The 25,521-nt window shown below is 41.3% G+C and overlaps 1 long non-coding RNA gene across 7 annotated transcripts in view; it reads left to right on the top strand.

Moving 5' to 3' along the window:
- LOC311442394 overlaps window positions 1-25,521 on the top strand; it is a 72,393-nt gene that overhangs the window by 14,304 nt on the left and 32,568 nt on the right. The window contains exon 1 of one of the 7 annotated variants that reach the window (XR_014696614.1): window positions 4,184-4,357. The exons of the other annotated variants lie outside the window; for them this stretch is intronic. This is a non-coding gene — a long non-coding RNA (uncharacterized lncRNA). Of the gene's footprint in view, window positions 1-4,183; window positions 4,358-25,521 lie in introns of those variants that run through there. 7 annotated transcript variants of the gene reach the window in all.

Here is a 25,521-nt window from a genome sequence, read left to right on the forward strand (position 1 = left end):
AGCACGGAAAAACTGTCCTTCTGCACCTTGTCTGGGGCAGATGGCTTTGCCAGGCCTTATTTTGCAGAGAAAGAGTTTCCCTTAGTCTTGATGGAGCCATTAAATAATGAACTGGCAAACCTTCAAAGAAGAGGCATTAATGCACCCATAAAAACCAACATAGAATGTGATCAGCAGCCACACAAAGGAAAGGGAAAAAAAACTCCAGGAAAAGTAAAAGAATAGCTTATCTACTTGGAGGAACCACTTAGCTGAGCATCAAAATGAAGTTTCTCACCATTATCAGTGCTTTGGGACAGGCCAGCTCGTCTACCCAGAGAGAAAGCATTCTGCAGCTGGGAGATCAAGGGCAGCTGCTGGCACCCTGAGCCAGACAGCAGAAATGTGGCCAGCCAGCTCAGGGAGCAGGCTTTCCAAAAGGAGAGCTGTGCTGAAAAGCCTGAAAATGCATTTTCCACAGATTCAGAACCCTCCTTTGGCTTCCTGCTCTAGTTCTTGGGATGGATGGTATAAATCAGCCCTGAATGAAGAGGCTGAAAGATACATAAAATATCTTAGGGTATTAAGCCAATAACAAATCAAAACGGATCAAAGCAGGGAACTGCTGTGTGTAACACAGCCTGCTGCACTGACAACTCAAAGATTAATGCTGCTCAGATTCAGTCATGTGCTTGCCCTCGCTCTGGCCTCCTCTATGTCTCCTGGCCTCCCTCAGGGATCCAGGTCTCTCCCACAGGTCCATTGAACACACTGACAAGTCTGACACAGATTCTCCTCGGCCACGTTGTGTCAATAGCCAGTCATGAAGAGCCTACAGCTTCCAAGGAATGTGTAGCTCATCTCTTCAGGCCCCTCTGTTCCTGCCTGCGCAAGAGTCAGTTCATAAAGGCTGACATTTGCACTTCTGAACAGACCCCTTTTTTTTTTTTTTCTTTTTTCCTCTCAAGCTGCCTCTAAATGCAACTGGAGAAATAAAAGTTTGGTATCTGCTCTCCAACAGGCAAGCAACAATGTTCATCCTCTGTGCAATGGAATCAGCTTTCTCAGATGTTGGCCAGTACAAATGTTGATATTTTCAGTGCAGAGGCGCTGAAGAAACTGCTGGTTTCTCTTCCCTGAGAAAGGAAGAACATGATCAAAGGAAATAGGAACCGGCCCCATGTCAGGGCAAGACAGGGCAGAACCAAACCCCTTTGAATATCTGAAAGGGCCCATATAAACTACCAGGGACTTCATCTCTCCTAAACTCCACTTGCATAAGAAAGTGGATGCTGTCTTTCGACCTCCCCTGCTCATGGATTTCCTTGAGGTCAGGAAAAGTGACAATATATTTTGAGACACAGTTTATTCAGGGAAGCCTCGGAGACCACAAAGCTGGAAAACAGCATTTGATGAAGTCCAACAGAGAAAGCGCCAGACCTGCTGAGGCTCTGAAGTGCAGCATCACCCAGCGAAACAGCTCTTCAGGGCACCAAGGAGTCTGCTAGGGATCAAAGAGTTTGGGTGGGGGGAGAAGGAAGCAAGGTAGGGCTGCGATGAAGGAAAGAAGCAGCCTGAACTGAGAGACTTCAGTGTACAGCAGGTAAGAGAGCTCTGGGGATAGTTTAACATGTGCTGGAAGTGTTTTCACATGCCTGATCCAGACTAAGTGACCCTATAGGTAGCTGGCATTTGCAGTAGGATCTTATGGTAATGTCTTTTAAAGAGAAAAGAGCTGTGGCCAGGTTTCAGAAGCGTGGGCTGACAAAGCACTTGCACCTGCAGTCTGCTATGCTACACATGCAGTCTCTGTAAGCACAGAAGCAGATTAAATGCAGACCCTAGGTGAGCTCTTGGCTCACGCACCCCAAGAGAACGGCCGGCACTTCTTTAAAGACACTGCAGTGCTCTGCAAGTACACAGCTTTGCTTTCATCGTGGCTTCAACCGCACCTTTTTCATAAAGAGTTTATTTCACTACTTGACTGACAACTAACCCAATCCTGTGGCCAGGGCAGTAGGACTTGTAACTGAGTGTGCTGATCACCACCAGCTTGCTCCATTGCCCCTCATTTGCACAGCCCTTCCTGACTCAGCTGTGATATTAACAGGCTGGGCCTTCTCATCTCAGTTTTCATTGTGAGTGTGCCAAGATGGTTTTTCAATGCTGTGCTTTAATCACATTGCATCCTTCAGCATTAGTGGAAACATTGCTCTAAAGCCCTGGGCCAGTGTACCTCATGATTAAAGTACCACCTTGGTGCTTTTCTGGTAAAATAGGTACATTCTAAACTGGGACAAATGTTGGATATCTGATTTCTGGGAAGCAGATCAGAGCACCGGAGTTGTACCAGATACTGTTCATCCTTTGTGCTCGCTTATTCTGTTTGTTCTTCCCAGTGTGCATTCCCTGCTGCACTAATGCTATGATGCCAGCTAAAATTACCTCATCATTTGTCTATTGAATTAAAAGATCATCAGGGTATTAAAATGTAATTTAGTAGCTGCTGTTTACACAGATTGGTCATTAAAGATTCCAAGCTCCATTTAGCTTAGAGCTTACAAAGCAACTCATTAAGCTACAACTGCAAGGCCCCCTTTCAGCAAAGTAACTAGCACGTGCTTATGTCCCATTAAATTTAGTGAGCTTTAGGCTTCGATTTCTGAATTCTGCCATTTTGTTCATTGGACATTATAGTTGTTTCTAATGGTTACTTGGAATTCAATCTTTTTTTTTTTTAACGCCACAAAAATTCCTGCAAAAATCATCAAAGTCAGAGCATTGAAGGCCATTTTAGAAACCAACATCCATCCAGTCATACCATGAATAAAGTAGTGTTTGTATACACAGGCTTTGTACTTGAGTGTAAAACCCACAGTTTGTGCATTGCCATTCGAGAGGCGGCAGTGACTGGGAAACACCTTGGCCACTGTTGACTCAAGTGTTACCTTTCAGTAAGGTTGAAAAAATTAAACCAAGTCACAGAACACCTGCATCACTCATTTATTATGTTATTCAATAGAGCTTTTTGTGTTGGCTTCTTTGTTTCTCTCTCTCTGTTGATGCTATCGTAGATTAACTGGCACCATGGCAAATGTTCACAGCTGTCTACAAGATGTTGGTGAGTGCATCATGCCAGTCATGCATGCCATCACCAAGGAGATGAATTTATTTCATTCTTCAGAAAGATAGGGCTGTAATATGACCTAATAAAATAAAATCTTTCAGCAAGAGTTGGGAGAATATCCATCAGTCTTCAGGTTAAACCAAGAAAGCCAAGCTTGTGCTGATACTGCTATGATTTAAACAGCCATGCACTGAAATTTTAATAAAGTGGTTGCAGGACAAATCCTAGTACATAATATAAGCAAGGTGTTTATTAAATTTGATATGTATAGAGCTTCTTGTGTGTCTCCAACCTGGTCAAAAAGGGAATTAGTTTATATACTTTATATGAATACATACATGTATGTACACATACATGTTTTGTATGAATTATAAAGTTAGCAGTTATAAAGTTTTTTATATTATAAAGTTTTATATGGCAGCTAGGGTGATTCATGTTCTCTAATCCACCGATTCACCTAAGCATCTCAGCCAAAGCAACTCCAGTTCATGCTTGTTGACTGGAGTGCTTTTGTGTTTTGCTGAATGTTTGCCGGCTGAAACATGTGCTTATGGCTGCTATCTGGATCCAGACCTGAAGTGTGAGGTTCCCACAGTCTGCACCCAAGTTTTTGCTTAAAGACCTCTTGGTGAACTACTAGAGAACTCGTGTGAGAGACTTAGAGACTTCATATGTGGTACTTTGAGCCAAACCCACACCTGATTTCTGGTCTGGCTGCTGGTTGGAGTGAGTGAAGAGTGCAGGCTGCAGCAGTTGGCCTACTACTTTGATTCATGTGGGATGTCAAGGAACCTCGGGTTTATTTAACATTTTTATTTATTTATTTATTTATTTTAGCCAGAATTAACCAGCCTGTAGCCCAAAACAGCAGCTCTTGCTCAAGTAAAAGTGCTGTGCTGTCCTGTCAGGATGTGTTTGGTGTGCTGAAGCAGGTGGCTATGGGGAAGGCCATCAGGCAGGAGTCAATGCTGCCCACCTGTAGTCCCTCACTGCTCTGTGCAAGTGGGATCTTTTCAGATTGAATGGCAGGTCAAGGTGTTTTCACTCAGTGATCAACACAAACGCAGCTCTTCTCTGAGAGAGGAGGCTGAGGAAACTAGGTGGCTCTTGTGGGGGATCCTTTTGGTTGGGACTTAAGGCTGGAGTGGAAAAAAGGATTCCTATGTTTCCAAGAGAAAGCTTAGCACCTAGGTGACCTTGCACCCTTTTCTACATGAAGACAGAAGACCTGTGTATGTGTGTTCATCCAAGGTAATGAACGTGTGTGTATTTAACCTAGAGTGCTGATGGAATTGGAAAGTTATCCCCTATCCAGTTCTTCTGAGGAGTCTTTGCAGAAAGCCTTGAGTTATGCTTCGTGAAAAAAAATGCTTCTTTATTCTTGCTATAGGTTTTTCATAACAAAGGCAGTATAATATATCCTGTTTAATGTTATATTGACTTACTATAACAGACTGCCTGTTTAGTGTAGCTAGAATGGAGTCATTATACCCTCTATCATGTTTCAGAAAGTAGTAACCTTCAATTACATCTACACAGACTTGTTTTTTAAATGACAGAATAATTTATCTAGGAACACTAACCAGATTCATCTTGATTTAGTTCTACAATCAAAAAGAACTAAGCCACTCAGAGCAAAAACGTTTTACCAGCTATGAAATTTTCACTTTTTCAAGTCCAGTCTAAATGCCTTTACAGTGCTCGTTCAACGTGATCCTCTCTTAAAAGCACATTACAAGGTCATTGTTGCAGTATTTGTCTTGAGCGATGAGTATTACTTGAAATGATAGTGCATCAGTGTCAAGTATTGGTGTGCTCCCAGTATTTCTAAGTTTCTTGGAAATAAAGTAATAGAAACCCAGGTAGCATATGTATGGTGGGGAGGTATGAAAGGGAAAAAGAAATTGGTTCATCAAAACAATTCTACTTCATTTTTTTTATGCAAGTCTGAAGAGTGTCTGCTGCAAAATACTGGTTTCCTGAATGCTATAAATCTTTCTGCTTCAGTAACTTGTCTTAATTGTTCCTAGCTTTCACTCATCCATGCAGGGTATGTACTCTTAATATCATTCACTTGTGATTTTTAGCCTTTACAAGAGAGAGGTGTGCAGTTGTGTCAGCAGATTGTGCTCGGCAGAGGTGTAGATGTCTATAACTGTTGTAGTAGCTGTGATTCGCAGCCCCAGGGCTGTTCCACAGCCCTCCTCACCAAGCTGTGATGATGTACTGTGTAGCTGGAAATGAACGTAATTCCAGAGATGGAGAAGGAGATTTGCTGGGCAGTTTGAAGTGGTGGACTTCAAAAATGAAGGAGATGATCTGGAAACTTGCCCCTCTCGTTAAAACTGTGACTGCTGATAAAGTAGCTGGATCCCCACATCTTGTGTGGATTTCTTTGTGCTTTGCACAGGAAAAGCGCCGCAGGGAGCAGTTTTGATGCTCCTGTTAAAGAAGGAGCAGAAGTTATAGTACAAAAACCTTGGAAATGGGACTTGTTTCTGATGAGAGCAGGGCTGTGTTCATATCACAGCAGGTGGTATGGTTGTCCCACAGGTAGGTGAGGCTGATTCAAGGCTTTCAGCAGCTCAGGCATTGCACAATTCCTTGGTCCTAAGGACGAAGTTATCAGCCTGGCTCTCCTGGTGCTGCCAGCACATCTTGAAGCCTGCGTCATGTCTTTACCATCTACAAATATGTATTCCATAACAATTAAAATGTTGAGCATGCTTTGATGCAACAGCTAAGACAAAGAGTACATTAAGAGTCAAAGAAGTTAAAATTAGTAAAAGCAAAGGTATTTGAACATTTTAACTTTAGGCTACAAACTAAATATCAAAAATAAGAGGTCAGAGAAAGATGTTTCCTGCCACAATTGATGAATAACTAACCATTAGGAGAGTTATATTTTGCACAGTAAAGCCAGGGATGATATTTGATGGGAGTAGACATTCATCTCTTGGTAGAGCAATGCTCTTGTTTCTTGTCTTCTGTAGTAGCAAGAAAATTGATCTAATGCCTTAATACACACTAAAACATCCATATTCTGAGTTCAGTCACTTGTATTGCTACCATGTGTAATTATTGCTTATGGTATTGATTTCTTTAAAAAGGTCTTCCTGTCAGAGTTAACAGCCCTCTTGTAATGACCCACTGATGAACTTTGTTTTAGGGTCTCTACTGCCATGTTGTAGCTGGCTTGCCGTCTGAAAATCCAACATCTTTCATCACAGACCCGATAGATTAATGGCAGAAAGGTCCCTAATTCTCAATTACGTTAGCACTCCTTCTTGAGTTTTCAAGACAAAGGGGTGAGGAAGGCAGGGAACTTGGTGTTCTCAGTCTGGCTTCTTTTCTAGTTGAAAGCAGGGAAGCTTGAGTCCCACCCCTGTGGGACTTCATTAATACTTCTCCCAGGTGAACTTAGCCCCTCACAAAAGCTTTCTTTGTATTTTGCCTTTAACCGGCTCTTTGTTTGGGCAGATATCCAGACCAGTAAGAATAAAATGTCAATATTCTGTGTTGTCTGTGGCTTTTTCCTGCTTTACATTTGAAAAGAGAATTTCAGAGAGAGTTATAATTGCACATAGAAATAAATGCATTTTGTGTATATATAAATGAGGAAGAAGAACAGAATTTATATTGAAAATGTAAATTTCAAAGAGGAAGAATTAGACTTTACAGGAACTGTTTTTGTTTGTTTGTTTGTTTTTAAAGCCACAAGTGTTTTGCACATGTCAGCATGGGCTTTATGCAGCTAAGGAATTGCAATTCTTATTTACAGTACCTGGTAATGTGAAAATAGCCAGAAATTGCCCTTTAAACAGCCTAACCCTGATAATCAAAATGTTGCTATGTAGCTGTGGATAAAGCGAGAAATGCAGAACTCTTAATCCAAGCACGCTCTCCTGAGTATATCCATTAATGGTGAACTGGGAGTGTCTATACCCATGACTTGCTGCTAGTAGGATTCCCACCGGTGGTTCTGCAGGATGGACGAGGCTGCTGGCAGCAGCTCCGCATTTCCCTTGCATGCTGCAGGTTTTCTTACTCCTTTGACCCACTGCACATAGGTTGTGTGTTAAAGCCCTAAGTGGTTCAATTCTGTTCATTTTAACACTAGTCCCTCTACTGATAAATGGTATCCCAAAAAGTCTTTTACTGATAATAACTTCTGAAGATATCCTGAAAATAGTCAACTTCGGCATGAACTGCTTGCACGAACAGGGGACAGACACTGTGCCATGTAGTCCTTGCTGGTATTGTCTCCCATCACTGTGATATCTGAGAATCTGTGACTTTAATGTAGTTTTTCTCTAATTCAGAAGGTAGAGTAATATTACTGTTCGCATTCTAGCAGTATGACAATAGTGGGAGTCACATCCAGATTCATCAAAATATGCCGGTCCCTAATCAAGGACAGGGCAATGAATGCGGCACTTTAAATCTGAGGCTATCATCTGATCTGCTTGGTCTTTTTGTTTTCCCTTCTATAAAACAGTTCATAAGTAGTTGTCTCATCCTGTAAGTGTGGAAGGATTCCTCTTCCTTACTGCAGACATTTATGTAAATAAATTTGCTTTTTCCTTGGTAAACTTGTGTAATGATGGAACTGGAAGGAGAAATAATAATTGAAACGAAGTGTTACTGCTAGGCTAGTTTCTATTTTGGAGTTTAAATAGACAATCTATTCCTGCAAAGGTCCCCTACACCTGAATGTACCATGACTTTTTTATTATTATTTTCCCCCTCTAATGCAGAGAACATGCAACAACCTTGGCAGACAACCACTGCGTTTTGCTATGTTAATCTGGCACTAGACTGAGACCTATCAGTGGCTCTCTTCTAAAGAGCAAAAATAAGAGGAGGAAAAATAAATTTGAAAAAGACCCAAACAACTTGCATTTACTTCATCTCACCAGAATGTAAACTATAGTGGATCTTTGATGTTACGTGCACAGATGTTGTATCCAACACATCTCATGGCAAGCGCCAAGCGAGAAGCGACAGAAGCACAGGAAGCTGAGTAGACCACAAACATTCAACGCTATGAGGATGGCCCAGAGCTGCAACCTACATAAACAGTCATCTAACTCAAGTCTAAATTAAAGCAGTGCTTTCCAAGATACAATAGATAGGCTCAGAAAGATGCATGTACTGCATTCTGCCTGCATGCTGTGATATCAGGTGTTCTTCAAAGACTTAGTATTTTTTGGATAACCAAAGAGCTAATGCATGTCAGTTGCATGCCCACGAATTTAGCCACTAATTTATTAGCTAGACAGAGACTCCTATTTCACAGTTTATTCTGCTTTCTGTTCTTGTTGTATCTGTGGGCAGGAAGGATGTCTTCCTCTTGTCATAAAAATAAACTTTTGTAATAATACTTTTAAAGGCTATTTGAACTTAATCATAGACCCCCTGACTCCACATATTTTAAGCTTAGTATTAAAGTAGGGTTTTGATTCACCCTCTCTCATCACTTACATTCATGTTTTGGGTCTGGGAGTTCAATGTGCAGAGTTATAGAAGCATCAGTTGTGTTGTAAAGGGGTCAAAGCAGGAAACTATTTGCAGAAATTTGGGGGACAGTGTTGCATGGAAAATGAGAAATTGTGAATGTCTGTGTTCACTAAAACACACAAAACCATTCCTTCGTGGGCCAGCAGAGCTTTGCTTTTCTCTTCCTACAAATTGACTGTGTGTGTTTGCATGGTTGTTCTGTGAAATGTGTTTTCCACCTATGTGTCACTCTTAATTCCCCTCTTGAATTTCAGGCAGCTTTGGGAGAAGTATCTCACACTGCTTTAGCAGTGCTCTGTCCTCCAGATTATCTCTGGGGCAATTCGTGTGTTTACAAGCTTAATGTTCTGAACTGCAAGCACTGATGCAGCAAACACCAATGGAAAAGTCAGGCTGCCACAAACCCATTTTTAATGCAGTCATAATGCTCATGGGTTATCTTTTCTTTAATTATTATTTTTCCCCTCCTCTTACATGTTCATGGTCTTATTTTCATTGCCTGTGTGCTTCCCTGTATACTGCTGTAGCAAGATGTTAGTATGCTGCATTAAAAAAAAAAAAAAAAAAAAAAAGCCAGTTAGACCCATGCTAGAATAGGCTATTTATAATGGATGTAGTTGGATTCCATTGTGTGTACCAGCGACACTATTGTCACTGTCCTCAATATACTCTGTTAGCTTTTGATGGTTTTGACATAGACAGTGGATTGTTCTGATTTCTCCAGACTTGACAGTTTAAAATTAAAAGAAAAAAAAAAATCAAGATGATAGGAGATTGACTGACATATTTGGACCTAAATATTATAGATACGTGTAATAAAAGGATACACGCAAGCAGTCGAGATCTAGTGCAAAAGCTGTTGAATGTTACCAATTTATCACCCATGTTAGTATCTCTGTGGGGGGGTTGTGTTTCGTGTCTGTACTTCTGGGCGTTGCAGTGTTCCCAGCAGGGAGTCGGAGGGGACATGTTTGGGACAATGCACTGTTTCTAATCAGCTATACAAAAGTTGATGAATAGCAGCAGATTTATCATCTGAAATTATTCCTTCCAAGTAGTTTTTTATTGTAATACCAGGAAACTGGCCTCTTTTTTTTTTTTTTTTTTTAAGTGCTTTATTGAAATCATCTGGATATACGCTACCTAATAAAACGGTAGTCTACGGCTGCTGGACTTCCTGTGAGAAAGAAGAATTAATCAGATATGCACAGACACTATAAAGAGGAATGGAAGTTGTATCCGTTGCTGTAACATAATGGAAAACGCGTTGGATCTGTGTGTCAGTGGGTGTAAGATGATTTCAGCACAGTGCTGGTTGCTGGAGCCATATCCACTTTCCCCAGCTGAAGATGGCGTGTTTGTGTTACGGTTGCTCTCATTTGAGACAAATTGAGCAGGAGCACTGGTACAAATATTTTTGGGAGTTATTTTCTTTCCCCTGCAGTCAGCAAAAGCATCGTTTGGAAGCTGTTCTGGGTGGAAATCATTCCAAGTGAGAGGTTTGAAAGCAAGCAGCCTATTGTCTGCTGCTTACCCAGAGCCTCTCGCAAGGACACGCGTTGTGTTGTGGGGTGCCTCGAAGATGTGCGTGCTGAGCTGCTGAGACATCTTGGATGAGTGCACAGAGCAACTTGTGGCTTTGTTGAATGCAAGAAGCAAAAGCAGAATTGGTTCCTAAAGCTGAAAATTGAAGAAGCAAAGAGCTGCCATTCAGGATGTCTGATTTAGTACTGTGCAAGCAAATAATGGCTTGCCCACATGTCACTGACTATCTTAAACTCCAGGATGCTCTGCAAAGGCTCTTTCTAGAGGCACTTGTACAATTTAGGTCTGTATTAGGAAAAAAAATAAAATAAAACTTCCTTCCTGGCAGTTCTGTGTATGTTATTGCAGTTGTCTCACTGCTGCAATATCCAACGGCTCACTAATCATGCACCAAGTGACATGGCTAATATAAATCCAGTGTGTTTCTCATCTGGGGGCAACTATCTGCTTACTGCTTTAATTTTAGGGAGAGGTAGGCTTTTTGTTTTGTTTTTCCAAAGTTGTATGCTGTTCTGTCTCCTTTAGAAAAGGGACCTGGTTAAAAGATGTGGGGTTTGTTGGCTTATGGTAGGTTTGGTTGAGGTTTTTTTTTGAGTACTTTTTTTCAATAGAAGAGGAGGAAAGTTAGTAACATGAACCTGGTCGCTGCTTTTATGCAAATCATTTCTTTCTTTATGCCTGAAGATAGCTAGCAAAACCTTCTTGTACTTTTCAAAGAGCCAGTAAGTTAATTTTTAAAAATGCAGACATGCTCTGCGCATTCTCCTCTGTTACCTGCTGGATAAAGTGAAAGTGCTTGAAAGGAGGGAAGAAATCCATCGAAGAGTGAAATGATGTAGACTGTGAGACCGTGAGGAGACCAGGCTGCAAGGCAGACTGATATGGGAAATGTAGTGTCTGGCAGCGAGATAACAGGACTTGTGGTGTCTGTGGCCAGATTGGTTTTGATGAATGACCAGCTTAGTGGTGGTGTCTCTTATGACTCACTTCTTAGCTATCTGAAGAGGTCCCAGCTTAACAGTGCTTGTAGTTTTGTACTCAACAGTTTTCTCTCTCCCACCGGGAATTCAGGGCCGGAAAGCACTTGAATTAGCTCTGTCCAGGGTAAAATCTTGGTTTGGAAGCCTCATTTTATATTAAAACCATATTTTTACTTTTTAAAAGAAGACAAATTCCGAAGTCTTTTGTAACATCCATCTTAAATGAGTGATAGATAATGTGGTGCATTGTCTCCAGCTCCTGCTCATCTTCAAAGGCAGGAGCACTTAACATGCAGGAGGAAGGGCCATTCGCTTGTTTGCACCTTGCTGGAGACGCATACATTGGCAGTCAATCTGGAAATGTCACGCGGTCACGGATTCTTGCTTTGAGCTTATTTTGCCTTATTTATCCCTCGGTCAGGCCAGGCTGGCAGCTGCCTCGGGACCTGACGATTTGCTTCAGTGGTTCCCAGGCAGGGAAAGCAGTCTTCCCGGCAAGTGGGTCATTGAGCAAGGACAAGTTCAGGGGGTTTCTGTGACTTCCCAGCAAGGCAGAGAATAGTGAATAGATGGCTCACCTCCTTTTGGGTGCTGGCAGTGAGATACCCTTCTTCTTAGCCCGTGCTTCCTTCCAAGTGAAAAGAGGTTTTCCATGTGCCACAAAGAGCTGTGAGAGCGACAGTTACTGTGAAAAGCTGTCTGGAGGATCTGTCTAGTACTCTAGAAAGGCTTGTCTGCATGAGGGCACTCAGGTGACCCAATTAGGGTGATTTCAGTGTGAATTTAAAAGGGTGTTAGGCTGCACTGTCTTGTAGTTAAAGGAAGCTGGCTTCAGTTCTAAATAAAGGTGTCTGCCCGGAGTTTTTTGCTGTAGTCTTAACTCATCCACCATGAACTCGGTGTTTTTGATGAGTGTCCCAGGACAGCTGAGGAGAGGCAAGATGGATAAGCAGACAAAGAAAAGTGCTGAAGATCCCCCTCTCATCAACTTTATTAATTTTAAATGCATCCTCAAGCCAGCCTGCCGCTACTCCCCTCAGTCTTGGTGGCCTCTTTCATTTCCCTGCCCTAGAACGTCCCCTTCATCCTCCTCACGCTGTACACATTGCAGTTGTGGAACTGCATGGACATTTTTCATGGTTAATTCAGAGTCCCTTATGCCCCTGTATGAATTTTGCACATAATTTTTCATATTCTTGAGCTATGTCCACAGGCCTCCGGGTGCCAGAATAAATCTGATTTTTTTCCTACTTTCTAATTGCAGAGAGTTTGTTTCTGACTTGTAAGGGTTAGGAGAAACAAGCCACAGTCCAGCTGTAAGCCCTGTGAATTTTTATATGACTTTATTCAATAGCACCCCTGAGTAATATTTACAAGGCACTGCAGTGGGCCTCCAAAGCTTGACTTCTGAGCACATGCAAGCAAGACAAAGCGTCTGTGGAGAATTGACTATTAACTCATACATTTAACTTCAGGCTTGTCACCCAGGCTACTAGGGACAGAAAGGCAAGTCCTCAGAGCTAGAGCGGTCATCCTGTTTCTGCTGGTCACTTTCACCCTGCTGAAGAAAAAATTAAGCTGTTTTTTTTTTTTTTTTTGGCATCTGAGTGAAATCTGACATCCAAGGACCAGTGATGGCACAACTAGTATTGGGATCTCCTTCTGTGCTGGCTACAGAGAGGGGTTCTCTATGCAGTCATTCAGGGCCTGGGATGAATCTGCCCTCTGCACCCTAAAAAGCACAATCAAAGAAAGTCATCAGCATTAAGAATATATGAGGCTGTTCCTCAGCAACTGTCTCAGTCTTCTTGTAACCTGGACAGTCTCTGTGGTGTCTGTGGAAAATGATGTAACCTCAGGCAAGTTACGAATAGAAATTTCTGTTAAAGTACATCCCCGCCCTCTGCTAGCTGAAGTCACTGGCAGCAGAAGCTGGTTCTGAATCAGCTTAATGACACCAGGGAAGCAGAGTTTTTCTTTTTCTTTCTTTTTCCATGAAAAGGAAAAAAAAAAAAAAAAAAAAACTTATTGTGTGGTCTTTGGGAAAAGAACTGCTAATTCAGTTGCATTTGTTAATAGTTTTTCTGTTCTGAGCCTTGCCTGACATCTTGGATTTTGTGTGACCTTTCGTTTTAATTAAAACCAAGGGATGTTGTATTTCTCCCTGACTCACAGCTAGCAAATGAAGTGGGGGTACAGAGTCCATACACATGGCATTGCTTGAACAAGAGGGTGTTGCACTCAGGTGAAACATGCTAAAAACATGTCCTCTGCTTGCTGTGTTGGTTTGGTTCAGCCTGGCCCCTTGTTCCCAGGCATGACTGTGCTGCAGAAGCTGCTCGGGATGGGGAAACCTCTGCATCTCTGGGATGGAGAATTGGGAAAAATGGTCTGGGCTTTAGGGAATCAGTTCTGAGCAGAAATATTCAGTATGGGGCCTTTTGGTTTGGGCCCAGATAAAGGTCCTACTCTAGTGTTCATGAGGGCTTTTCTCCTTTTCAGTGTGCTGTGGAAATCCACCTTTTCTATGATGTTCCCTGAATTTTCGCTCTTTATCAATCTAGAATTAGCTCTGTGCCAAATATTTGAGTGCGAAAGTTTCACCATGGTGTTCTACGAATTCCAACCCTCCATTTAAGGAAAGTTCCGTCATTTTTTTTGTTTGTTTGTTTTGTTTTGTTTTTTCCAGGTGTGCCCAGCCAGAAGCCAAGTTTGATTCTGTGCAATGGATCTGATACCCATTTCCTTTTTGCGCTGAGGCTGCAGGCATTCTGGGGACATCCATGTAGATCTCATGATGCCATTGGCACTTGTAGGATGTCAGAGGACGTCAAACTTTGGCTGTTAATTGACTGGTTTGGGAGGTGGTATGGAGGAAGAGGGAAGCTGCCTCTCAGGCAGGGGAGATATCCTTTCTTATCTCAGTTTAACGAAGGTAGATTTGACATTAAATCTCCAGAAGTCTCATGAGCCCTAGGGATGAGGATGTGAAGCAACTTGTAGTTTTTCTCTTCCATCTCCCCATTCCTCTCTATGCTCAACCAGTTCCAGCTTCCAAGTTGTTTCATTGCCCCAAAGAAAAGCTCTTGTTGTTATCCTGGAACACGCAGTCTGGGTGGCTTGGGGAGGCAATGCCCGTTAGCTCCTGTGTCAGGGATGGGGGAAAAATGCTGGTCATAAATCTTTGTTTTAAAGAAGAGATATTAGGAATAAACTCCTTCCTTGTTATTGTCTTAAGTAAGCATAATATTACAAAACCAATGAAAATACATAATACAGATGAGTGTCCTGCAATGTACTCTCAAACAGTAAGTCTAACATCACAGTACTTGAAAACTGCTGGTATTTTACTGTTTCCCTGTGGAACATGATAAAAAGCCTTTCTCCTTTGGAATATCTTGGATAAATTGGTGAGTGAAGTTGGTCGGTGAAGGCAGTCACTGGTACTGGGGCAAGCCATCCTCCAGGCTGCTGGAGCACAACGGCCAGGAGCTGCAGGGCTAGCCTCTGTGCAGCTGGCTGGGCTCCAGTCCCCTCCTCCCCTTCAAGGGAAAAGGGAATTCCAGGGGAGTACCACCTACATGGCAGGATCGGCTTGAAGTTCACAGCTCCCCTGCACCTGCTGCCCTGGGGAGCCCCGTGACTCAGTGGTGTACAGTCATCTCTGCTTCCTCTGCCCGGGTCCTACACTGTGTACCATGTCCTGACCTTCACCTCTGCCCCTTCTTTACCTCACTGACTTGTTTTGTTCTCTTTAGCAATTTCCTAAGTACACTTTAATTGACTTTTCCCTCCTCCTCTACTTCATTCTCCTGGCTACTCTTCGTCTATTCTTCATGTACCAACATAAATAAACACTCAGAAAGTGGTACAGCTCCAGATCAGAGCTCAGCTAATGCCTTCATCTTCAAAGGCTTCAGCTATCTGGACAAGGAGCTGCTAGTCATGTCCACCTTGAGATGTCTCTGGCACCGGGGAAGGTATTTTTCCTTACTAGACAGGATCCTAATTTTTTTCCCCCCAGGTTCAAAGGCAGGGCTGTTACCTCCAGAGCCCCTCACCACTTGCAAATTAATGTGAATCATTTTCCCTCTGTGCAAGGTCTTTGTTGTTAGAATGAAATAATCATCTTTTTTTTTTTTTTTTTCCTTGCCCTTTCTACTTCAAGAAGGGTAGAAATGATGACTGGGTGTTGTGTGCACATTTGGTGAAAGGCCATTCTCCGTACTGTTTCAAAGAGGTAATTACAATTGTAGTTTATAAATCATTGGGGAGATATCGGACTGTCCCTTCCTAATGTGGCTTTTTGCAAATGAGAGCCGATTATTTGCTTCCTGATGGTGTAACTGTATCTGGTCTGAACTTTCCATACAGATTGCATACCGCTGTGATTAGGTATTCGCCTCTCTGAGGCTGCCAGATCCATACAGGGAAGCATGTGCGAGCTGACCTCTAGCAGAGCCTCTGCAATTGCTGTTCCTTTCCCCTTAATCCCATTTCCAAGCAATGGTATTGCTAAAGCAGGGCTTCCCACCTCAGCTGTCTCGGTGGGACAGGGGGCAGCAGTACCTGGGTGCCCTTTATCCCGGGGCAGGATTCTGCAGGCAGTTTGTGTAGCTACAGTAAGTGGCATCAACACTGGGGGGATGCGCTAAGCTGCAGCCAAAACTCAATGGCTTAAGGGCTGCATTAACAGACTTGTAATTAGCAATGACATTTTGGGGATTAGGCACAACATGGCTTGAGCTTGAATTTAGTAGAAATTCAGGAGCAAACTGGTAGAGATCGGTTCTTATTGTGAAATATCCAGTCATGACAGTGTCATACTAAATGGGGTTGACTGGACAGTGCTGAGTGGTGGTTGCTTACACACGAGTAATGCCAAGGAAAAAAATGAACTGTTTAGCTTGCAATATTTCCTCCCTTTACAAATGGAGGAAGCACTGCCTTTGGGATTAGCAGCACTTAAAGCAGTACTTGAACAATGATATCTACATTTTTGGGTGGTCAAGATATAGTACAGAAAATAATCTACTGTTAAACTTCTCTGAGAAGTTGTTGTACCCATGTAGCATAGCAGAGAAGGCAACCATTAGCCAGGTCCCATTAAACCCACCAGCTCCAGGGCTGGGAGGTCCTCCCTCTGGTTGATGGGTCCATGCTCAACAGGTCCCCCCTCAGCCCACAGGAGGCTGACATTCCCATCTCTGCCTCTCCCTGGATACTCCTCTGAAGTATCCAGGACACCAGAAACATCAGGTGTCTGGCATTTTAAATAATAAAAAAGTTCATTGAATTTGTTTTTAAGCCATTTGTGGAAAGAACCTTTAGACTGGGCACCTTACTCACTTGTATGTCACCTTAATGTCGCTTCTCCTGGAATAGGGCAGGAATTCAAAGCAGAAGTTGCTAAATTTCAGGCTTGCATTCTGACCAGGAGACTGTCTCTGCAGGGATGCTTCCATTCCCAGTGAAGAAAGGGGAAGGGGGGAAAAAAAGGAACATTTGGAAGAGGGAGGAGAAGGAAACAAAACACTTTGGCCAATCTGGTAATAGGTCTTTTTTTTTCTTTCCCCATTTAAATCTTTCACATACAGACAATCCATAGAAATCACTAGTAAAAGTCACATAAAGATAAAAATTTAGTCCATCTAAAAAAGAAGTTCTATCACTTCATTTGTAAGTTGGGAAAGTCTGTGGTATTGTTACAAAATTTCCATGAATACCCATCAAATATTCAAACAATTCTATTTCATCATATCTGAAATGAACTCTTGTTAACTTTTGTTTTGAACCTTATTGGTTATAAACTTTGCAAGTATGTTTTCTGTATGTTTATGAAACTTCAGCATCTTTCTGCCATGGTTTTTAACATCTCAACCTCCTCTAATGGCTGTAATGTTTTGAGAACAGGCTGCGTGTAAATCCATGAGTTGAACTTTGGAGGGATCTGTCATAGGATTTATCCCTGCTAGCCTTGTAGCTGGTCATATCCTCAAAGAGCCATGGTCAGATATGTCCATTTTGGGGACTTCCAGCTCTAGCTTCCCATTGCATCAATGACTGTTATGGTAATTTCTTTCATCCTTACCATTTTACCTGTGGTAGGGATAACACAACGTTTTTCTGCATGCTTAGTGACCACCAGTGCCCGCAGGTTGCCTGTGTGATCCAAGCAGTCTGGTCACCCACCGTCTCTGCCTGATGCCAGGTACACAAATCCCCATCTAGGGTTGCTGGAGATGCAAGACCCCATGCTTGAGGATGTTATTCAGCTGGCAAAGGTGTCTCAGCCTGGCTGTGAAGCTGTCCTTATGTGTGTGGCATTATGCAAGCAAAACACAGACAGAAATGAGAGGAGCATGTTAATTTCTGTGATGTGCTTTTGCCAGCCTTGTGAAATCAAGGCTTGCAAATTGAGTGCTGCAGTTGTGCTTCATTGTGAAACCAAGTGTGGTGTGTCCATTTCTGTTTCATATGGAGATAGAAAGGGCAGTGATCAATACATTTGAAATTGTTTTTTTTTTTGTGCAGTTTCGAGAACCTCTACTTGCCCTCCACACAATTTTCTTGCATCCAAAGGACGTGGCTGAATTCAATCCAGGAAGGAAACTTTTCCATGGGGGAAAGTAGTACTTTTGTTCTCTTCTTTCTAAAGAAGAAAAAAAAAAAAAAAAAAAAAAAGGAAAAAAAGAAAAGCTACAGAGCAGAAAAATGTTGCATGTTTGTAGGTGTTAGTTAAGAGAGTGGGGAGTAGATACCTGAAATCACATCTGCGTTTGTTATGTTCCCATTAGAGTATGAATATAATGTTCAAACAATTCAGATAGTTTTATAGTGCATTCAATTATCCTGGCTCCTGAGAAGCTTTTGCAAATTAAAGCGAGCTAGTAATTATCCTCCAACTATCCTTCAGTTCTCCAAGTGGCACTGAAGTAGGCTTTACTGGCTCAGACGCACTGTGTGCCTCTCAGCAGGACAGCAGGAGCTTGGCTTTGCTGTTGTCATGGTCTATCTTAGTGTGTCGGTAAGCGTTGGAAGCTGGAGACAGATAATTTTTTCCTTAAAATATGTAGTTAAAATGAGGGAAACAGAGCCAACCAAACACTTCACAGTTGCTGTTGTGGCTTTTCATATTCACTGGTTTAGGAGGAAATATATTTATTTTAGGGTACATTGAGATCATGATTACACTACATTAAGTCTATTAATTCTGATGAATCCAGCAGATTTACCAGAAGTAGTGCTGTTCTCTACAAAACCTCACTTTTCAGCTCCTGTGTTCCCAGTTCTGGCACTCTACCAATGGGGGATTCAGGCTTTGGTGCCCCTGTCCCACTGCCTTCTCTTTCGGAGTGAAGCCTTATCTTTTAAGTTGGGCTGTCACAGAATCAGACGTCTTCCTTCCTTCCCTGTTTCATGGTGACATAATTTGGTCCAGATTTCTAAATCCACTGAAAAATCTGGTATATCTATTGATGCCTGAAGGGTAGATTTTTGGGACACTGCATTTTTCAAAGTTGCTTTATTTGTGTATGTGGCTAGAAGGGAACTGAGTTCCCCTTGAAAAAGCAAAGCAAAAAATCCCACTTAACCTCCTAAAGAAGATTTAGATCCTTTAAACAGAACAAATAAAAAAGCTCTTACATAAATATATCCTGAACTGCACTAAAATCTGTTTACTGTTAAAAGTTATCTCTGAGCGTGCAGTTGTAGGAGATGGTGTAGCAAGTATAGCTGAGCCATATAGCACATACTTTAAAGCAATTTACAGTACTGAGAATCTAATAAAGGTAGCTGACAAGATAATTGCCAAATTATATGAATTCATTACCACCACTCGCACACAAATGCTCTTTAATTATGTTTTGGCATCTGGGGAAAGGAAGAGAAATGCTGAGCTAATAGACACCATGTAATCCATCTGTGTTTGTTTTGGTGCATCCTGGATTTGTGGAAGATACCGACAAGAGATGTTGCCTGGGGTACAATGACCTCCAAGCACAGGAAAAAAATTGCAGCTTGCTAGCCTAATAGTGTAAAACAAGAGAGTTGCTTGTCTTTGGATTATGACCCGGTCACCCAAAGCATGTGGGAAAAATGTGCGCAGATAAAGGCTACAAAATTGTTAACACTTTTAATTATGTTTAGATTACAGAGCATTATACAACTAGCAGTGTCCATGTTATTGAAAACCTTATCAGCTGCCATTCAGTGAATGGCCCTGCTAATAAAGTGCTTCATGGAATTTCTGCATGTGTTTGTGCCTGGTGTTTGTCCAGCCACATCTTGGGGGTTTTATCCTGAGGTACCCATCCAACCCTAATCCCAGCCAACAATAGCCAATTTACTCTATTATACTCTATCACGCAGTACTTACAGAAATCGTTTCCTTGCAGTCATTATCAATGCTCGTGTATGCATCACACAGATTAAAATAAGAAAAATGTTTCTTGTTTAGACAGTTGTCTGAAGTATTATTCAGCCATTTGTCTGTTATGCTTTCTTGATCCATTTAGAAAATGCCTTCAAATTACAGTGATAGGGAACTTTTTAATAGCATCATTGTCTACTGATTTCTTTCTTTTCTTTAAATTAAGTCAGCAGTCTATTCTGTGAGCTGTGAAGGGAAAATATTTTTCATGTATAATACCTTGTTCAAAGCTTCCTGCTTCAGGTGGCAGAAGTGAAGGACTTAATGAAACCTGACTTAAATTAGAAAAGGGAACATTGGTCATGTGTTTCTTACGTGAGGTGCAAATGGGTGAAAAGCTTTTCTTGTGAAGGATGGCTCTGGTGGTGTAGAGTGCCAGTGTTATGTGACCACGTATCTCAGGAGAGGGGAACACAGCCCTGAGAGAAGGGGAGAGCAAGGAGGAATGGAGAGGAGGATGGAGGAGAGGGAATTAATGTCATGATTGTGCCATAGCCCTGCACAGAGCGCTCTCCTTATCTGTAAAGGAAGGATGAGCTTGTGCACACACAGGGCTGGAGATACCTGGCACAACCAGGTTCTCCCAGAGAATAAAAGTGGTGATCCGTGGAGCAGGGAAGTGATGACAGATAACAGGTATCTGTGAACTGTGAGTTGGTTAGAAATCTTTTCCAACCAGAAGCCAAAAGTTTGGACTGCCTTATGGTCCAGGTCGGGGTTTCTGAGTGACAGCTTCCAAGAACAACAAAGGCTTGCCTTGAGGTGTTATTTGAAAGCCATGATTTTGACTTTTTGGGATGGGAATGTTCTTGGGAAAAAAACTTTGTGTAGCAATAATTTTTCAGCAGCAGTCAGAGGGCTGCACTTTTTTCTTCTGTTTTCTGTTTAGTCGTTTCCTTGACAATGCAAATCAATCATGTCTTCAGTCACCAGTGGCCCATTCTTTGCAGCTGTGTAGAATTTGGGATGGGCATAAATAATGGTAGGATGGTATAAAATAATGGTAGTGTCCAGACACACCCTAGCTGGGGTTACCATTGCCATCAGACTCTTATACAAGGAAGCTCCAGATGGCAATGTAACTGTATTGTCTAAAACTGTTTATCTATTGTTAAAGGTATAGGACTTCCAAGCAGGTTTATTTGTTGTTCTCAGGACGAGGCCCATCGACTGTGCTTGTGGTTACAGCTGAGGACAGCATGTCTGTTCTCATTAGTTACTCCTGTTTGGTCCTCTCCCTGTGCCAAACAAATCTAATCAAACCAACGAGATTCATCATCCCTGGCTTGAGCACATGGCACAATTGCAGGTTATTTGGCTATGAAGATGTTCTAGCTGGATAGGAATTTTGAACAAGATTTCTACCCAGTTTTACAGTTACCTACTCAAATAAAATTTCCACTGCTATCACTGTCATCAGTGGGAAACCTGCCTCTCTGTGACTACATTACAGCAAAGTCTGAAACTCAAGAACAGCACGCATCTTTGCAGGGGATTATGAAGGGATGTTTTTGAATACCTTGTGTTAGTGTCATCTCTAGCACAAAATAATTAATCTTTACATTAAGTCTTTATGTTCACAAATGTATGGCTGAGAAGTATAAGCTGATTTTCCAACAGTATTGATCCTTTAGGTTACTTAAACATGTACACTACATAGATACTGTTATATAACAAATAATGTAATAGCAAGTTTTACTAGAACTTAGGTATTGAAGTGATCTCATTCAGCAAGTATTGGCATGAGAGCTGTTCCTAAGGAGCTTTGTCTTTCGTGATCTTTTTTGTTTGCAGACTCCACTGAGCTGAGCTATGCTGTGATTGATAGGGATCACAATGAGCAGGTTATCTCCCTTGAATGCAACTAATTCCCACTTATTTTCTTGATTTCTCTGTTTTTCATCATTCTAAAAGTGTAATTGGTGGGGCACAAAGTTTCTCAGACAAACATCCTCAGTGCACAAAGATCTGCAGAGGGGAGAAATACGGTAATTCCCCACAGGAGATCTTCAGTTCCTTTGAAGATTCTGATTTCTTCCCTCACATGATTCCTACTTTCAGAAATGGTCTAAGTACGTGTTTTCACTCATGTTTTCAATAACCCAAGAATGTCACCAGACTGTGGTTGAATTTTGTTTTCTCTTTTTTATGAGAAATAGGATAAGACCAAGCCACGGTTTTGCTCAGCAGTTTTAGCAAACAAGCTTTGTGTATCATTGTTCTGTTATAAACAACTTTCCAACTGTGAGTGAATCGCTTCTTGTTAAGTTTTTCTTATCTCATGGGGTCTCTGAATCAGATTTCACTCCTGTGCAGTTAAGCATGCTTTACTTAGGCCTAAATACATGTTTAAAAGCAATGGTGTAAATGAGTGTTTTTCTAGAAATAAATGACCATAAATTCATGATGAACTATTTTCTGAAATGTCATTTGAGTCAATTTGCTCGTGCACCATGGTGGTCCTGAGTTCTGTATGTCTCTGGTGTGCATAAACTTAACTTGGTGTTTGTGGTATCTGGACTTTGGTTTCAGGTAAATGTTTTGTGAATGTAAGTATTGTCTTTCATTAGTATGCTCTGTTATTTGCTTGAAATATGTTGGTTTTGCAAAATTCCTAGCAAAGAGATTTGCTAAATCTCTTTTGTGAGAGATTTGCTTATGCTCTCACAGCAGCACAACTGAAGCAAACTCATTTTCAGGGTAGGATATGCACACAAGCTACTACAGACGGCAGTCATCTGGATTTCACTGACAGTGTTTTCATTTCAACACATCTGTGATTAGGAAAAAAAAAAAAAAACCCTACGGAGTACAGTAAAAGCTGGGCTAGAGTTTCTCTTTGTGAAGAGAATATAGACACTCCCTTGCTCTCATCACTGATTCTCTGTTTAGCATTCATGATACTTTTAAGAGTTACGCTGCTAGCAGGTAGAGTAACAACTGATTAAAGCTGTTTCCGAACTATTTCTTTCTAGCAACTAGCAGGCATAAATATTTACTCTGTAGTTATCAGTAAAATATATTTTTCTTTAAGTACTAATAACAAACCGATCCCCTAATTAGGATATAAAACAGCTGGTGGCATTCACAGAAATGTTTCCCTTTGACAAATAACTGAAAGAAGAGAGAACAGGGCTACTAACAGGACCCTTTCAAACAAACAGGAGTAGAATACATATTTAAGACTCCCTTGCTATGTGCATGTTAACTCCTACATTTTCTGCCCAAGATTATAAACAATGTTTGTTGAGAGGCTTTAGATTTGTTCATGTTTCAAAGGGAACGATTAAAAGCATGGAACATTGATCTTGTGGTGGAACATCAGAGATACCTCCAGTTTGTGCATCCCAAGCTAGATCCTGCTCAAATGCTGGAGGTGCACAACCTTACTCCTTCTAGCAGATCATTCTGTAAAAATGTCATCAGCTACTTGGCTCTTTTTGACATCTGCCTATATGGTGCCTGTCAAGAGAGAGATTGGTATTGAATAACTACTGTTCGGATCCAGAAAGCTTTTAATAGCTATATTACAACCTCTAGAAACTATTCAGTGATTCTTTAACGGTAGTTAATGATCATCTTAGTGACAGAACAAAATAAAGTCAGGGCAGGCTGAACCCTTCCAAGTAATTTGTAAATCTGAAATAGGAGATAAATTCTAATCTTAACTTCATTCAGCAGTTTATAAATTGATATGAGAATGAGGGTGATAGATCAGCTTATGGCTTATGATCAGCTGTTGTCTCATCCTTTTGAGAGCAAGTAGACTCAAATTCAAAGCATCTGTTGCAAAACTAAATGAATTCTGGTTGAAATTTATTTCTAGAAAAGTTGTCCATAGGGACATTCCTGTAGTAAGTTGAATATTTATTTCTGCTGTGAGACAAAATTGCATCTGCTGTGTGTGTTTTTGATTTCAGCATGTCTGAGGGCCAAATCTCAGTTGCTGTAAATGGGCATAGCTCTTCTCCTTTCTTTTGTTAGAGATTTTTTTTCCTTGAGATATCAAGCCAAGAGAGAGGTTTCTTGTGAGGAGAAGACTTTGGATGTTGTTTGTTTGTTTGTTTTCTTCTTTGTGGAGATAGGGTTAAGCTACAAATAGAATACAGGAAGGAACAATGCTCTTTTGTGGCTGGTAAAAAGCCCAATTTAAAATGCTTCCTTAACAGAAAATAACTTTTATTGGAACAGTCCAAATTTATTTCCTATGAGCACAATAATATTTCATTTAAAAATCTAAACACTTTCATTCAAAATGGTGCTACTGCTCTTTATGGGAGTATGAGGGATTCATGCTCCAATCCTTCGCTGTGGGCCGGGCTCCCAGGCTGGACTGACATCCCATATGGGAAGAAATGCAAACCTTTCCTCTGCCTGGTTTCAAATGTCATATGGTGGTGGGTTATTTGTTGTTTGTTTCAGATGAATACATTTGATTTTTGAATATGCTTTGTTATGCTTTTTGTTAATGTCCATAGCAAGGGCAGCACTTCATCTCAGTGTAAGAGTAGTAAGATACCTTCAGGTTATAATTGTAATACTGAAGACTCGGGGGTGGATTTCAGTCTAAGTTAGTTTCTTAACTCTTCATCTAGCTACTTGTGTATGAAATAATTGATGTGGTTTGGATGTCTACTCAGAAGGCTTTAAGTTCAACTTTTAAAACATTCAGCTTGAGGATGAGAATTTTTTCCCCACTAGCTTTACTTTGGGCTATTAGCCATGGTTGTATCCTGGCCAAGGTTTTTCATAAAGCATCAAGAATTTACTGAGTACATATGTTCAATTTCTTTTTCCCATGGGAATACCTTTCTCCTGCAATCCGCCCTGGAAAAGAAACTTACTACTAAAACAACCTTGACATTTTGCACAATGTTTCTTTTATTTATACTCAGGGGTTCTTCAAGAAACCAGCACCAGTGGAGCCATATACAAAACTGCAAGTAAAATGCAACTTTACAGTTGTACAATTCTTACATAAAAATTACAATTTATACAGAAATAAATATGGGTGTTGGGCATATGCCAGGAGGCAGAATAGAAATTATTTAGCAACATAGTCGCTATGCAGAAATCCCTAATGCTCTATTAACATTGATACCACGTGCCCGCCTAAACTTCAGAAAACTTCAGAAATTGGGAAAGAAATTCCTCATTATGAAGGGTGAAAAGTGGGATGTGTTCATTCCACATCAGGTGAGGAATTTAATCAAGGCACTCCCTTCATTTGCCTCATTATCCCCAGCCCTCAACAGTGAGTAGGTGTGACTAAGCTGTGGAGCTGGATGTCTTGCAATTGCCACAATGGATCTAGCACCAAGTTTTATAATGGGTTAAGGTTGTTGTTTCTTCAGCATAGACAGAGAACACCTATATGTATATCACCTGCCAGAAAACTGGACTTTTCAGTACCAGGGTTCAGCAAATACTGGAAATTGTGGGAGAAGCTGAGAGCACATTCAGCACCAAGGTGTTCAAGGGACTCATCAGAGAGAGCTACATATATAATTCTTCCTTGTGAATTGGCATTAGGTGGTACTTTCAGCACGGAGATGAGCTCTAAAGCTTGCTGTGTATTGGAGCAGTTGGTTTCGACTGTATGAGGTTGTATGGAGAACATCTTATGAAACCTAGAAGTGAGCTTAGCTTGCTTCTCTGAGCCAACTCCTTCAAGTATTTCCTTTTCAATTTTACATGAATATTTAGTGCTGACATAAGATGCCAGATTGTTGTGTCTCTGCAGCTAAGCAATCAGTATTAGCTGTCAGGCTTGACTTGGTGAAGTCATTTATCAATGTAAGATGTTTGTCCTTCTTGAGACTGATGAAAGTCCCAGGCAGTGAATAGAAGATGAAACCTGTTACATTTTTAATGAAGTGTTTCTTGACTCCTGATGTCCACGTGTAGGGTGCTCAGATTTGCTGCTCTGAGTTACA

This window comes from Aythya ferina (assembly GCF_964211825.1).
Source record: "Aythya ferina genome assembly, chromosome: 10".
NCBI classification, from domain to species: Eukaryota; Metazoa; Chordata; class Aves; order Anseriformes; family Anatidae; genus Aythya; species Aythya ferina.